Here is a 14,224-nt window from a genome sequence, read left to right as displayed (position 1 = left end):
GCAGTCTTTGAAGTGATTATGTCATTTTTATTGATTAGGTGGAAATACTGTATGATGATGTGTTACTTGGCCTCTCTTCCAAACCTCAAATTCAGTAATGCCAGACTGATATCTCATGATTTCCATAATAGAACTATTTACATCATGAATACCTTCAAAACTATAAAGTAAGGTTCATTCCTCACCCTCGCCCCCGTCATTTGAAGAACCAGTTGTGAAACATCTACCAGCATACTATTGGACATTGACCCAGGAGCATTACAAAGTGTATTGTCAGGTCTTATTCAGAGTCTCCAGTTTATATGAACTCTGATCCAATTTCAGAAATCTGAAGCCCTAATTCTCCATCCATCTGCTCATAATAGTAGCAAATCTAGAATTATCACCACTTTTCACACTACGGTGTTTTCTGGAAAAAGTCCTTCTCATAGGTTTCACATTGAAATGCCATAAAAAGCTTTTCAAATATAAAATTTCAGTACCGGGTTTCTTCCTTGCACCTTTGAATCTGACCAGCTACCCAGAGAGGTCTGGGGATCCATATTTGGATAGCCCGTGCATTCCCAAGGCAAGTATATTGTACAGTCAAGGAAGAGGACCTGCAGAGCCTACCAGGCACAGGGATGCCACTGCAGTGGGTCAGACTCTGTGTCTAGGAGCAGATGTATTTCCCATCCCACACGATAAGGGAGAATCAGCTGGCAGTTAAAAACTGGCGCAGAAGGTCATGCTTAGAAAACAGTAGTAGAATCAGGGTTTTCTGCTGATTCTCAAATTGGCCTCTTCACTCAGCCAGAAAGAATTCCCTTTCACAGCAGCTCTTTGTTCAGTTAGCGCACGCTGCCTCCTCCTTTAAGGACATTGAGGTCAAAACCTGTTCCTGCGCTTCTTTCCAAAAAGTCGTATCACTTTTCTTTGCTCCTTTTTAAGGAATCCATATCAAACCTTGAGAGGAAATAATCTAACAATTTCCCTATTTATCGGCACAAGAGGGCCCCAACCTTTCTCTGCCGTTTTCTAAGGGAAATTACCTGCAGTGATGGCAAGGTAATCCTTTTCTTTGAGGAACATCTGTTCAGTGACTATGGGAACGCCTCATGGTCTCGTCCTTCTTTGCATCACAATCACACGGACTTATCTACATTGGGCATTGTGTTTTGTAGGGCAGGAAATAGAAGCATTATAATCACTTTTCAAATGGCTGCATTGGTTTCTTTCTTGGACATGATGTGGCTTCTTAAAAAGAATGTCTGTGTAGTGGGCAAAGCTGGCCCCCACGAGCTCTGGCCCCTGGTCTTTATGGCCCCTAGATTTCCCTTCCCTTGCATGCCCGTAGCATGTGTGACTTCCTTCTAGAAAATAGACTGATGGAAATTAAATTCTGTTATTCCCCAATTTAGGCTGGATTAGATAGAACTGCATCGTCAAGCTAACTTGCTGCACATTTTCTCTCCCTCCTTATAAGCAATAAAGAGCAAGGAATTAAGTGCTGCCAACGACTACCTGAACAGATACTTCCCTGGACAAGAAGACAAGGGGAAAATCAAACCCTAATTGATAACGAATTGTAGCACTGTGATCCCTAAGCAGACAGCACGGCTAAACCATGCCCAGACTTCCGACCGAGGGGAGAAAAAATGTGAGATAGTAAATGTGTTGTGTTCAGCTGTTAAATTTCTAGTAAGTTATTTTGCTGCACATAGAATATCATTACCTTTACAAAGCAAATGCTCCCTTCTATGTGATAGGCAACGCCTTTCACGACTAACCTCAACATCTTTCCTTGCATTCCACTCCTGCCAGTTAAATGATGTCGTTGCCCACGCAGTGTCACATGCATACACACATCATTCCCTTCACTTGTCTTCACCATCTCCCTCCAGTTAGCTTTCTTTCTTTATCCTTTAAAACACACACATGCACACACATACACACACACATGACTGCTAACCACAAGGGTTGCAGTTCGAACCCACCAATTGCTCTGGGGGAGAAAGTTGAGGCACTTCGATCCCATAATGATTTATAGCCGTGGAAATCCTACATCAGGTTTCTAGGCACCCAAACTGACTAGATGAATATAAGTTTGGTTTGTTTTTAGCTTAGTGAACAGCCACATATTCTATCCTAGCAGGAACACTGAGAGTTCAAAGCCACCACAGAGGCCTTGGGAGGTAGACTCGGCTCTCTGCCTCAGAAAGGTCTCAACCTTGAACATTTTATGGAGTAACTCTGCTTTCCATACATGGACTTTCATGAAGTTGAATGGCCTTGGCAATAGCTAACAGCAACATGATATCTAAATAGTCAAATCCGAAAACCAGTGGGCAGCATATTGTGCTGTCGTGCATGGGCTCACCACAAATTGGCAACTTGCCTCCGTGGGAGCTAACAACAGCAAGTACAGCATGCTCTCCATCAGAACCACCAAACGCTCTGTCCACAGGACCAATAGTCATATAGCATTTTAGCTCTCTTCTAGTGCTTATCTTACGGTGTTAAGTTTAATTTCAGTGGTATCTTGTAAGTTCCTTGAGAATGAGTACTTGTATTATTTATCTTTAGATTCTCAAACCTGAAACAGTGCTTTGACGTGTATCTGGCATCTCAGAAGTATGTGTTAAATTGCACCACATTGAGTTGATATTCCCATAAGTAAATAGTTTCAGAGTCTGGCATCTTGTAGCTACAATCAGTTTTTAAGTGAGCATTCTGTATGTAATTATTTATATTTTTAACAACATTATCTAGGTTGGAGGAAAATCATTGGGGACAGTAGGCTACTTTAATAAGATAGGAACTATTCAGGCTATAAGAAATTACCTAATGGATTCTGCTGATAACATTAGTAGCTGGCAATTCCATTTCATAATTATATGATGCTTCTAGTACAGCCGAATAAATACATAGAATCATAACATTAGGATGCAAGAGCGAATGAGCCAACTAAGAATCTAATAGAGAAATAGAGGGAATTATATTTTTAGAAAGAAGGATATACATTGACAACCAAACCAAAGAAATGAAAAGCTCTCTTCCAATTAGTCGTGTAACTCAGAGTTCTGCAACATGCTAACTACTAACAGTTCCATTCGGTTCAAAGTATAAATCCTGACAATCACTTGACAATATATCGCTGTAACACAGGTCCATTTCAGGAAGTGACTGCAGAGACTAGCGAACAGGGTGTATTGCTAGCAGCATATTAAGATGCCTGATCTAATACAATCAGACAAAATGTAAGGTCTAAGCTCTGTGAACCAAAGTCATTGATCTATTCAGGGTTTAAGAATGTTTCCGTGAAAGTAAAGGAAAGATTGGTACAATCAACATGCTGCTTTTTACCAGGCCAATCTAAGGTTGCAAATAATTTAGAGCAAACAAAATGAGGTATGGCAAGAACCATCAAGAATATCTTTATTCTTCAATTCCTTATTTTATAAATTTGCACTCATGCATTTTCCCAGAATTTCTTTTGGAAGCCAAATACCAACAGGACAATTGTTGCTGAAGGTAACACTTAACAAACTGTGAACTACTTTTCGCAGAGAAGATTGTCTCTGCTTTCATCTGGAAAGGAACACAAAGATTCCTTCTCTGAAAGCCTCAGCATAAGCACCTGTTCTAGAAGCTTTTCGGTGCTCTACACTGAACCCTATAACTTAACAGAAGAATCACTTGAGAGGTGTTAAAATTCTCTAAGTTTCGCTGTCCTCATATTAAAAAAAGTAATGAAGACCCCGTATACCATGACTATTAGGGGATATCAAATATCTTAGTTTTAATATCAGCTGGGGTTAACTCAGTATCTGGTTTCATAGGAGATGATATGAAATTATCTTTCTCCTTTGTAGATTTGAATTTTGAATGCAACTGCATTTGGATTTACGCTAATTATGAATGAGTTAGGATATATAACAGTTCTGGTCTTAAATGTTTAGATTGACCTTGCTCCCTCATTTTTCAAGCAAACTGTCTTTTCTCTCAGTTTACAATTATTTTTTCTGGATTGAGTCTTGGACAAATGCTAACAACTTTGCTAAATTTTCTTTCTGGGTGAATTGAAAGTGTCTCTAATAGTTTCAACTAAGTTTCAATGTTGTTAACTGTCTAGGTCTCATACAGGGAGATCAGTTAACGTAAGAAAATCTCTAGTATCTATCTTTCCCCCCAGTTTTTTGTCTTTCTTTTGAACGTGAGATGTTTTCTAGAATTCAGACTGAATCAAGAACAACAGAGAATCTCCAGTGTTGCACAATTTGATATTGTGAAAATTTTCATTAGAATTAGTGCCCCCAAAATGATACTGTGTATCAACAATATTTGTTTAGCATCATAACACATAATAAAATTAGACCAGAGGTGTGGATTCCTCTGCCTTTTTTTTTCTGACCCCTGAAAGAACAGAAAATGTGGACATAGTTGTCAGTTAATTTCTACTTGTTTTCATTCAACAAAAACCACAAAGCTGAATTATGTAGCTAAAGACAAATTTTTGAACAGAACAATTATTATTCTAGGCTCAGTTCATTTCCAGCCTCAGTCAAGGGAGTGAAATTACATCATGAATTATCCATTTCGCTATCATTGAATTGCTGTACTTATGATTTATTTCTCACTGTTGGTACTTGCTCTCCATTCAGTTCTGACTCATAGACACCCCACATTCAACAGAATGGAATGGTGCCCAGTCCTATGATCCTCCTTGTGTTTGGGCACATGTAGTGGCGACTATGCTACTCACCTCATTGAGGGTCTCCCTCTATGTCACTGTCTTTCTCCGTTCCCTAGTAAAATGGCCTTTTCCAGAGGCTTGTCTCGCATCGTAAGATATCCAAAACATGTGAGACCAAAATCTCCCTTCTAAGAAGCATTTTAGCCATACTTCTTCCGAGACAGATTCCTTTTCCTCTGGCAGTTTATGGTGCTTCAGAATTCTTGAAACTCATAAAAGTCCAACCAATTCAGCCTTGCCCTTATGTCTAATCAGTTCTGTGGTGACAGTAACAGTCTGAATAACATTTTAAACTGACTCCAAGATACAAATTAGTTAATGATTAATTAGTGTGAATTAATGACTCTCATGGGTGAGGTTTCAGACATATTCCAGAGTAAAGAAAGAGAAGCCTACGATTTGTCACACTTGACATGACAGCGTGAAAATGATGAAAGTACCTCAAATTTAGATTAAGAACTGATGTGCTTTGGCTATCAGAGCTGCTGTCTGGCTGAGTTTGGTCAAGCCACTTAAATACGGCAAAACTGGGATTTTTATCTCGGTGCTATCTACCATATAAGAATTTTATAATGGGAAAAGTTGATATAATACCTTGAATTTTCACGTAAAATTTAAATTATGATGGTGACTTTTTCCAGTTACAAACTCAAATTACTTGTGACATGAACAACTTTAACACTTAAATTGTTGTTTTAAAAATCCAAGTAGATGTCTGCAGAATCCAATGGTCTCTGAGCTTCCTCGGTCGAGTTCATTGATGTGTGTAGAGATCACTTTTATAGGTGATGTTTCTTACCATTTATTTTTAAAAGATTTAGACTACACAGACTATAAAATACTAATACAACATAGCTATTGCTTATATTAATCTTATTTATTTTTAGCATTTACTTTCAGAATTTTTAAGTCTAGTATTAATGGTGTACATGTGCATTTCCTAATTCTAATGGAATGTTGATTAGGAAAAACTGTATCTTTAAACTATGTTATATTATTATTGTTCATTGTGCTGGTTTATACCTAATCAATTCTTATGTAGAGCAAACTTACACGTGCAGCGTAGACCTCTGTTCAAGGCTTTCAAGAGACAGATCACCAGGCCTGGCTTTGGAATCAATTCTGGACAGGTCCAAGCTGTTAACTTTTCAGCTACTAGTTCAACAGGGTAGTAGTTAGGGTTTATGTCAGTGTGCACCTATATAGAAGTGTTGGGTGGAGTCTAATTTATCAGTCTGATGATGTGTCTTTGGGGGTATGGCCCTAAGAGAGACAGTGAGAACATCTGTTTCAGGTCCTGGGTCTTGCTCCTGGATGTGACTCTGGTCTGGAGAGCGGCTGCCATGTTCCCTTGTACCCACTGGATTCTACACCCACCTGGCCTGTCAGCAACCTGCTTCCCTCTTCACCTTTCTGCCTCATCAGCTTTCAGGACATGTGAGTTGAAGAGGGCCCCAGCCAGTATCAGATGCATGCGGTTAAGTTGGATTGAGCTGAGACACCTTGATATGAAATTGCTTTTTAACGTAAAGTTCTTATATGTATGTAAGTGTCACTGTTTTTGTTTCTCTACGCAACCCAGCCTAACACAAACCCTTAACTATTTGGATCACCCAGGGACTCCATAATATATTAGTATTAATAATCGAATAATAACATCGATTCATCTAATAATTTTATTACAGCCTAAAGAGTATTGGAATTTGTTCTTTGTAATCATTCCAAATGACAAAGCTGAAATTCAGAGTGATTATATAAATCACCTAGAGCCAATCAGTTAATTCAGAGCCAATCAGTTAATTATTTGGTAGATATCGATTTATAGTCATGTTTTTAGATTACTTTGGAATAAGTAAAACCTCAAATATTCATTTACTTCTCCATTGCAGACAGTAGATCTTGAAGCTATTAATATGGTAAGAAATACATAATAATAATAAGTACCATGAACAAAATTCATTGAAGTAATGGATTATTCATAAATAATCTATAGTACATAATCTTCTTAAGTCACATGTTATTTTGAAGCTCATTAAGACTTTCTACAAGAATATATTGAGGCTCTAGTAATTTGCAAATTTCTTGAGAGGACATAATCGCAATATCCTATACTCAGTATAATTTGGAATACTTAACACAAAACATATATTAAAAATGCTTAATACACATCATTGTTTGCCAGGTTTCATGCAAAAGTGTCATAGACAAAAGCCGGCATTCTTATTCTCAGGCACTAGGAAGATGATGGTCTCTTGTATGCTCCTGTTAGGTTATGTCTTAGGGAAGATGTGTGAAAATTTCAGAAAGCCATTTGTAATTCCTCTCATTTTTTATCTCCCATAATAATCTATCTGCCAGTCAATCAAACTTTCAACCCTGGTAATCCGTGCTTTAGGCACCTAGTTGAGGAAGGTGGGAGGCTTTGGAAGGCGGAATGTAGTAGCACATGCTATAGGATTCAAATGAATCAGAACCCATGGAAAAGATATTATGTGTATGATTCTGACATTCACAAAATCACATCAACAATGAGTATAAGGGTAACATTCTGATACTCGTACTTAGCAGATTGGCTTCCAAGATGAGAGAGAATCTCATAGAATGAAAAATCATTTGTAAATTTAAAACCCCTATGGAAACTATATGTAAGTATATACGTCAATCAACGAGTTTGGCAAAATGTCAAGAGGGCAGAATATTTCATGAAGACACTCTTAAATCATGCCATGTAAACCATAACCACAGATCACGGACTAATACAAATCAGCCTTTACTCAAGACAAAAATGAGGATGCTAACCCTTCCATGAATACTCAGTCGGCAGAGTCGTGTTGGAGACTAATGTGGTATTGGCAGATCATGAAAACTTGAATGATCAAGTTAGAAATCACAGTTGTCAATGAGTTGGTTAAGGAGTCCTAGGGGCCCAGTGTTAAAGTGTTCAGCTGATCATGAAACGGTCAGGTGTTCCAAGCTACCAACCAGTCCGTGAGACGAAGATGTGGCAATTTGCTTCCTTAAATGGGGCAGTTGTAGTCTGTTCTATAGATTCACTATTAGTCATCATTGTCAGAATTTACTTGGGGGAATTGTATTTGATTTTGTATTGAGTTTGCTATGGAAAATCATTTAAATTACTGTTGCTTTCAGATAAGTAGTAAAATATAATAATGAGAGTTAGTCCTATGATTATTCTGCAAACAATGGAAGCCTGGATAAAAGGTATTCAGGAAGTTTCTGTCATGCTAAATCAGATGAGACAGAAAGAATTTAAAGTAAAAATCCTACTGCTAACAAGTTGATTGTGAACCATAACGACTCTGTAAGAAAAAGTCAAATGGCTCCTTGGGTTTTTTGAGACTAAATCTTTATGGGAGTCTCATCTTCCTTCCTTGGTGCAGCTGGTGGATTTGAACCACCAACTTCAAAGTTCACTGCCCAGTGTTTGACCTACTGTACTATCTGGGCTCCTGAAAATTAATAGTAAGGGGAAATATTAGAATCAATAAGAAAGAATGAAAATAATTTATATAATGATAAATAGCATCATAGAGGAGTCAGGAATAAACATTTTTTAACATTAGTAAAAAACCATATCTTAATCATCAAATCATGGACTTAATCATAAAATGTCACTCACACCATCACGACTTCCCCATTTGCCCGCTCATCAAAATAAAAGTCCATGTGCAGAAATTGTTACAAAGTGTAGTAGTGATTTTGCATTGATGAGCTATTTCTAAATGTTCAAAGCTGAAACATAGAAATAGAATATTGTTTCTATTTCCCAATGTCAGATTATTATGTATTTTCCCAGTGTAAAGACAACCAAAATTCTTGTATTTACTTTTAAAATAAAAATGCAGTTTTTGTAAGTAAACCTCATGTATAATTGCATTATGCAATATAAGGTAAGGACCACGTGCTGGAAAGCCTTATGATTGCTTCCTTTCTCATTCTAACTAACTGGGAAGGCAACATTTTTATATATCTAAAAGTAGAACTTAAAGGTTAAAAATAAGAGGAAAAAAACTCATCTTTAAAAAATATGAAATACAATGCCTCCTTATTTAGTAAAACAGCTGCTGTCCTGACTGCTTCTGTTTATGGTTGAATAAAAATTAAAGACATCATACCCTGAAGAAAAGTTTTCAATTACATAAAATGAATAAACCATGATGGCAGAATGAACTGCCAACAACTTACTGCACCAGTACATGCAAAAATATATTATTTATATTGTTTTATTTTCTTTCATCTTCATTTTAAGACATACCCCTCAAATGGACATTATAAAAACCTGAATATTTTATATGGCACTTATTAATAATGTGGCAATCAACCTAGTCCATTAAGAAGTCACATCAATTTATCTTTAATATGGCTCAAAGCAACAGATTGACTAGCCTTTGTGCTTTGGTTTTCTGTCTTATATTTACCTACCATATGGCATGTGACAACCCAGGAAAAATGAAGTGATTAGCTTTACTTGCCTTAAAGATGGTAATACTTAATAAATGGGAGGTAGGTATATTTAATCGTTATAAGCTATAATCACTCATGAGACTTATTTTGGTCTTATAAGCATATCCCCCAAACCCAAACCAAGCCTACTGCCATTTAGCCATTATTTCTGATTGATAATGACCTTTGTATAGTGTTTCCAAGATTATAAATCATTAGAGAAGCATACAGCTTCATCTTTTGATTACAAAGCAGTTGATGGGTTTGAACTACTGACCTTGCAACTCGGTTTCTAACCCACAGCACCACCAGAGCATATCTTAGCAGTATATGTGCTCTGTATGTTTGCTTGACTGTCCTAAGTATAAGGCATTATAGTGGGGTCCTGGGTTACACGTTGGCCTGCTAACTACAAGAACAGTGATTTGTAACCACCGGCATCTCTGTTGGAGAAAGATGAGGCTTTCTAGTTCCATATCGATTTACAGTGTCCAAAACCCATCGGGGTAGTTCCACTCTGTCTCATAGGGTCACTATGAGTTGGAATTGACTCGAAGAGAGTGAGAGTTTTGGTTTTGTTTTAGTTAACCCTGGTTAGATCATCATATTCCTAAAATAGATTCTTCGATTTTATTTCCCCCCAAAAAATCAGTCTAGCAATTGTGTGATATTATCGTCATAATCATTCTACCATTCACAAACTCTGTCTCAGAATTTTACCCTTTGATGGGAATGTCCCTACCACTTGCGAAAGTGCAATTTTTTAACCATGTCTCTGCTTTTTGTTATGCGTCAGAATTGACTCGATGACAGATTTTAGTATTTTGGAGAGGCAAAGGAAGTGATGACGTTGTTTAGTTATTGATTGTGTATACCTCTTCGGCAGCTGGAATAAGGAGGACACCACAATCTGTCTAGGCAATTTACTCTCTGGTCTTTTCATTGACTCTTAATGTAAAGGAGTTTGGTAAGAAGCAAACTAAAAATCCAAATGAAATGTGAGAGCACGTTCTGAATCCTTACCACCCACCATCCCTGCAATGACTCAGCTTTTCAACTACTAAGGAAATGATCCAGACTTACTAAGAATTCCTCAATCTCACTTTTATTAGGTGGTAGAGAAAAGAAAAACAAAACCAAAAAACTTTTATTGAGTTCACTCAAATTTGTTGTAAATACCATTTGTTGAGAAACTGCCATGTTTTAGCTGGTACTGAATATGAAGGAAGAAAGGCATTATGGTTGCTTAATTTCAAGTTTAGCACTGTCATCTGTCTTTCTGGAAACAAAGTCTATCCACCTACACTCTGCATTTATGTAGTCTGCAATTGCGTTAAAAATCGTTTCCCGTTCCTTTCTTTTATCACTACATTAGTGGTAGAAAGCATTGCGAGGATTTTTGCAAATATTCACTTTACGTTAGTTAAAATGATATAGCCATTTCTTGCCTAGTTTTCTAACTAAACATATTTCAAAGTTCATTTTGGATGGCTGCCAAGTTCTTTTGGAGAGTCTGATGATTAGTTCATATTAGAATTTGTGTTACCCTTCAACCTGACCTTTGCCATCAGAAGCAATTCTGCCTTGAAGATGAGTAGTTTGCTTCCTTATTTAATGCCACAGTAATATATTGCTTCCTACAAATTGCTGATCTAACTTTTAGAAAGAGATGCAAATAACTGGACACTTTGGTGACTATGAAAAAAATATTTCATAATTTGATATATGCAATTTAAAATACCCATGACTTGTGTAATCTTTAAGCTCCTATAAATAGTTTAGGAAATTTAACATTTATACCATGTATATACACACATATTATAGTAGACACATATATTTGATAAGATTTCAATTAAATAAAACATAAGCTAAGGGACATTGTCTCAATCATTTAATAAATCCATAAAAGGAAATATTTGAAACTTGATTTTTGAGATAATTACTTGAATCAAGTTATAATTATAAGATCTGTCAATGAAAGATATAGTGTTAATCTATATAAAACAAGTGATCAGACAAGAAATTGACTATTTAAGGACCCCTGAAAATGACTTTTCTCACCTCTGCCACAGTTCTGAAGTCTTTGATTTTAAAGCCCAAACAATTCCAATCTCGGCGTCCCCCCACCTCCACATCCTGGTCCTAAGACCACCTAAATTAAATAACATAAATAGAAATATAGAGTGTGTTGGCTTCTCATCATCAGAGAAGCTTTTAATTCAGATGTTCCTAATACTACGCTTATAAATCAAAAGGTATGACTATTATCATAAAAATATTAAACTGGGAAATAAAGCCAAAAGTGACTGATAATATGTTTTTCAGTGTTTTACAAGGGCAAAGTCTACTGAAAATTGTTTAGAAGATTCCCCTTAGTAGGTTTTACAATTTATTCTGGGTTAAACTTTGAGATTATGAAGTTACAACTTAATTTATAAAGTGGCAAGAGTGAGTTGCGTCGGGCTGTCAATCATAACGTTAGCAATCTGAACCCCCACCACCACTCTGCAGGAAAAAGATGCGGCTTTCTGCTCCCTTGAAGAGTTGGGAACTCAAAGAGGAAATTCTGCCCTGTCCTAAAGGGTCACTTAGACTCAGTATTGATTCATTGGGAGTTTGTTTGTTCATTTGTTTGTTTGGTATCAACAGAAGGTGCTCTTTGAACCAGTCAATATATAAATCTTTTATCAAGATCAACTTCATCAGTCAATGAAATACATACCTTTTACGTGGGTTTATTTTACATGTGGCTGTTATGGTGTTTAGCCTTTTGAAATCTATGGTTGAAACCTAGAGGCCACCTATCCCACGGCAAAAGCTTCTAAGAGGGGACGACACTAGAAGCGTAGTTTTTGCCTGCGGTCCTCCAGAGCCATGGTTGGAAATTGTTAGCCGCTCTGCTGGAGAAAGACTGAGCTTCCTGCCCCAGGGAACAGTTAGTCTGCGACACAGGAAGGGCCCATTAGAGGACACCTGTCCTGCACCGTCGCTGTGAGTGGGCATCGCCTGGATGCCAGTGAGTTGGGTTGGCTGAGGATTGCAGGGTCCCAAGGGTTCCTGGCAATCAGTCATGGAAATTCCACCCAACAGCCAAGTGTATCCGTGTTGCATTCATGTTGCTGTGCAGCTGGTCCATGCCTCAGCCTGTTCCTCTCCTCTCCCTGGAGAAAGCCGTTCCTCGGCTTCAAGACAAATTCATTATCTTCTGCTCTGCTTAGTTTCCTTCTTTCCAGCAACTTGCAATCCCCGCAAGAATTTGTTCTCCTCCTTTTGCAATCAGGCAGCATCTTATTCACATCTCCTTCCTTCGTATTGCATATTTTTATTCATGCGTCTCTTTCTTTGTGCTATCATGTCCTCAGGCTGATAGGCTGTTTTGATCATTTGTGTTCAGCTGATTCCTAACCACATGGAAAAGAAGACAGTGTGCGCACACTGAAAGTATGCTCTAGCATAACAACATAAGGAATGACTCAATAGTGAAAGAATGCTTTCAACTTGGAAAGCATCCTATTCCCACAACGGCTAATCAGTCAATAGGACAAAAAGAGAACAGAGGTTGAATTGGAAAGGGGAAGGATGGTACACGATAAGGTAGTACCTGCAGTGCTCTTACCTAGCAGGGCGATGAAATGCATTCCATTGGAGAAACTTGCTGCACCATCTTCATAAAACCAAGTTAGAGGATATCAAATAGATTGCCATGTGTGTCGCAGCAACACAAACTCCGCAAGGGTTTCAATGGAGGATATTTCCGAAGCCATTTTCTGGTCTTTTTCTAAGATCCTCTGGGTAGTTTTGAACTGTTAGGCTTTCATTCTCCGTCAAGCCCTTAATTGGTTGTAGTAGTCAGGGATTTCTTAGCATTTTTAGGTAGGTTTTGCCTTTGTGGAAGTCTGAAAAACGTTCCTTTAAATTCGTGGTTGTCCAAGGTGATTCCCTTTTCCGAGGGACCAACTGGTGCCCCTCTCAGGAAAGTAGCAGCTTGGAATAGCATATGGCCTGCCCGAGATGCCCCTGGGTGAAAGGACTGCTCTTCTCCTCTGGCCCTCCTTTGGCAGCCTACAGAGATCAGGGGGGAAAAATAAATAAATTCATGGTTATAGTGGCTGAAAACATCACCCATATCAACAGGCCGTGTTGCTGCCGGCAAATCTTAAATCTGTGCCGTGACACAAGGGTGCCGGTGGTGGCACTTTAAATAAGGGAATGATTTTCAGTTACAGTAGTTCGGAGTGCAAGAGAGACTGACTCTTCTCAATTTAATTTTGAATATGGAATAAAACGCGCTCTCTTTTTTTTTGCCAGCCTCCTCTTGAGGGACTATTTCTGATTCACTGAAGAGCAAGGAGATAAAAGTCATACACAAACTTTTGGGGAGAATTTTTTCAAAGAAAAATTTCTTTTTGAAAGTGCGGTTTTTACATTTTTTTTTTTTTGGAGTTCATGTGCATTGCATTCCCTCTCTGTGGCAGAGTCCCGCCTGCTCCTGTGTTGTGCTTTACTTTTTTCCCTGTCTTTTCTGCTTCCCTTTCATCTCTCTTCTTGTTAAGTTGTGTCTTCTGTGCAGGATTAGACCTGAAGGTTTTCACTTTTTTCCCCCTCTCAATGTTTCTTAAACCAAGAGTGGCTGCATCCCGGGAACTGTTTGGGGAGGGAAGAAGTGGGAAGAAAGGAGCAAAAGTAAAGGCCTGCTGAGAAGGAAGAGCCAGGCAGGAACAGAGTGAAGAAGGCCAAACTCCGCTAGCAATTAGCACACGGTGTCCTTGGCTCTGCACGATCTGGTGCACTGGAGGAAATGACTCAGAAGTCGCCTTTGAGCTCCTTTTTGTGGGCTTTTTGCATGAAAAAGTCCCTTTAACAAGAGATGGGATTCGTACATTTAGAGATTTGAACTCTGGTTTGAAAGTAATAATGACCTAGCCCCAAACTTTTTCCAATAACTAAGGGACCAAAGGACCCTCTGGAAAACTGCTAGTGAACTCCACTTAGGTAAATCTTCAAATACCCATTTATCTGAGCTGC

The 14,224-nt window shown here is 38.1% G+C and overlaps 1 non-coding gene across 1 annotated transcript; it reads left to right on the top strand.

The window, feature by feature from the left end:
• The first annotated feature begins 13,124 nt into the window (after window positions 1-13,124).
• LOC142455812 (small nucleolar RNA SNORA67) lies at window positions 13,125-13,269 on the top strand. The gene has a single exon (XR_012785937.1). It is a non-coding gene; the product is annotated as a small nucleolar RNA SNORA67 (small nucleolar RNA).
• The last annotated feature ends 955 nt before the right edge of the window (window positions 13,270-14,224 follow it).

This window comes from Tenrec ecaudatus, chromosome 8 (assembly GCF_050624435.1).
Source record: "Tenrec ecaudatus isolate mTenEca1 chromosome 8, mTenEca1.hap1, whole genome shotgun sequence".
In the NCBI taxonomy this organism is placed as follows: domain Eukaryota; kingdom Metazoa; phylum Chordata; class Mammalia; order Afrosoricida; family Tenrecidae; genus Tenrec; species Tenrec ecaudatus.
Note: the sequence above shows the minus strand (reverse complement) of the source record. Positions and strands in the feature narration are given on the sequence as shown.